This window comes from Choloepus didactylus, chromosome 5 (genome assembly GCF_015220235.1).
Source record: "Choloepus didactylus isolate mChoDid1 chromosome 5, mChoDid1.pri, whole genome shotgun sequence".
NCBI lineage: Eukaryota > Metazoa > Chordata > Mammalia > Pilosa > Megalonychidae > Choloepus > Choloepus didactylus.
The window spans coordinates 166,497,664-166,500,775 of record NC_051311.1 but is presented as its reverse complement, the minus strand read 5'-3'; positions in this window follow the sequence as shown (position 1 = coordinate 166,500,775).

Below are 3,112 nucleotides of genomic sequence, written 5' to 3'. Positions count from 1 at the left end.
CCATTTCCATTATTGTAAAATATACATACAGAAAGGTGACATCTCAATGTCAACAAGCAGTCATATAGGTAATTTCAGAAATTGTTATGGGTTACAGTTCCAAGTTTCATTTCCTTCCTTATTATGCAATACAAAGTATATACAGAAAGGTGGAAAACTTCAAGGCACAATTCAATGAGCAGCTATAGAGCAAATACCAAAGGATGCTATAGGCTAGAGTTCATTTACCTCCTTCCAGCCATCCCAACACCCCAGCATCCAAAATACATATACAATTATATAAAGTTTCAGTATTCACAGACCTTTGTTAAATCTTATCTTGTTTGTTGCAACCCTTTGCTGTCACTTACTCTCTTTCTCCATCTTCGGGGTGTCTAGGCAGTGAGCACCCTAACTTGTTCATATTGAAAAGGGGTGTCAACAGTATTGGGAATGGGAATGTATCTGATAGTTTATCTTAAAGAGGCTATTGCCTCTGGGTTTTAGTACTTGTCTGATATAGGAACACTCTGGTGGGCTTAAGTTTCTGAAAGATAAAACTTAGTGAGTGCATCTTTTATAGATTCTCATGTAGGGACCTAGGTATCTGGGGATTGTAAGGGCATGGTATACTATGGCCATTTGGGATGTCTAGCTGGAGCTTGCATAAGAGAAACCTCCAGGATAGCCTCTCAACTCTTATCTCCTATCTCTCAGCCATTGTGACCTCAGCTTGTTACCTTTCTTTTCTTTCCCCCTTTTGGTCAAGTAGGCATTTTCAATCCCTTGTGGCCAGGGCCAGGCTCATTCCTGGGAATCAGGTCTCACATCACCACAGAGTGGACATTCAATATTAAGGCCCAAAGAGCCTATATCCCTGCTCTGAAAGTTTTTCCCAAATTACCTTTAACTTTCAAGGTGTACCTCCACCTTCTTGAAGGAGATAAAAGATGTGGGGGGAGGAAAAAAACCCAAGCAATCAAGCAGATGAAGGAGAAATGAGCAGGCTGAGGGTTAATGACAGCAACATAAGCCAGAGGCAAACCAGAGAAGTCTGGGGGCAGGCACAGCCAGGAGAGAGCAAACCAAAGAGGGGGTTCTTGGCACTGCCTCACCTTCCACTTGTCCAATGGGGTAGTGTTACCCCATTGGAGTGGTTAAGGATGGACAGTCCTGAATCTACAGGAAGTCCTGAATCTACAGGAAGAAAGGGAAAGAGTGGTGGGGGAGAAAGAGAGAAGCAACTTAGAAAGAGTGAAAAGTCAGGGCAGGAAGAGGAGGTGAGTTCAGGGAAATAGGATGCTGAAGAAGAGGAGGAGATCAATACCATGGGCTGCGTCATCCTTTGAAACAACCACTTACTGTTTTTCTCTTTTTTTCTGAATTTAAAACATTTATTCTTTAAAAAATTACTTGCTTTTTATACAGCTATACAAATTTCTTAATGTTTCTTTGGCAATGGAATATAATGGAATTCTACAACTATATAAAAAAATTACCTTTGCCTAAGAAACAGTATTTACTGTGTGTACATTGTTGACTGAAAATTTTCTACCATCCAGCACCCTAATTAATTGACAAAATAAGCTACTTCAAAAGGGATATTACAGGATTTCCAAAATGAAAGAAAGACACACACACACACACACACACACACACACACACACACACACACACACACAAAACCTTCTGTGGCTCAAAACACAGTATCATGGCCCCATCTGCAGGGAACTTGCAATAATTGCCAAATACAATTTAGTGATAAGAAAAATCCTCTCAGTGATGAAAAAATTCTTATAAGTCCCACTGAAGTACTGCTTTAATTTAACTATACATAAGAAATTACTTAACCTTCCACTATTCCAAATATAATTAATGTTCCTTTTTTAAGATGATCCCCTGCCCCCTCCCACCCAAGTAACTGCATTATATCTTTGAAATTAAGCAGAAAAACAAAAAAATCAATGTACACAAATAAATGTAAAAGTTCACTGAATGAAGCAGTTACATAGAGTGGGGGATTCAGACTTTTGAGTAAGGGTTCACTTGAACAAAGTGGGCTACACCTAAAACATCAGTTTGAAAGACACTGCTCTAGTCCAGCAATACCATGTTATACATAAGGAAACTGAGGTTTGGGGGAGAAAGAGATTTTCTCAAAGTCATTCAGCAAGTTGGTGGCAAAGAGACTCAGAACTCAGATCTTCTAATCCTAGTGCCTGGGGCTGTCTTCATCACTCCCTGGGGCTTTTTGGGATATTTTAAAGGGAGAGCCTGATGGCAAGTGGCTGTTCTTATCAACTTGGCTTCTCTTTGAGGCTTAGAATGAGGAAAATCACCAGAACAACAGGTCAAATAGGAACTACCATTTATTGAATGTTTACTCTATACCAGACCCCATACTAAGGGGTTTATATGAAAACACCAACAAATCTCATTTAAACTTCACAAGTATAAGTAAAACATCCCTATATTACAGATGTGGAAACAGAGTCCCAAAGAGCTTAAACAATTTTCCAAAACCATATCCTTAGCAGAGGGAGACAAAGGCAAAATTCTTAACCAGTACTTGAGACTTACTCTTCCACAATCTTAACCCTTGCCCTCTACTGCACCTTAAGCATCCCTATCCCCGGGAGCCAGGCCAGCGAAGACTCACATCCTTGGGTGAGTGGCCACCAGAAGTTGGTTTCTTCGGGCTACTGCCATTTTTGATCTTCCTTTTCTTTTTGGCTTCTGCAGGAACACAAGGTCTATTTTTTTTTAATAATTCAATTTTATTGAGATATAGTCACATACCATGCAGTCATACAAAGTGAACAATCAAATGCTCACAGTACCACCATATAGTTGTGCATCCATCACCAAAACTAATTTTTGAACATTTTCATAGTCACACACACAAAAGTAATAAGAATAAAAATTAAAGTGAAAAAGAACAATTAAAGTAAGAAAAGAACTATGAGTGTTTTTTGTTGTTGTTGTTTGTTTTTTCCCCCATTTTTCTACTCATCCATCCACACACTGGATAAAGGGGAGCATGATCCCCATGGCCTTCCCAATCACACTGTCACCCCCCCCCCCATAAGCTACATTGTTATACAATCATCCTCATGACTCAAGAGTTCTGGGT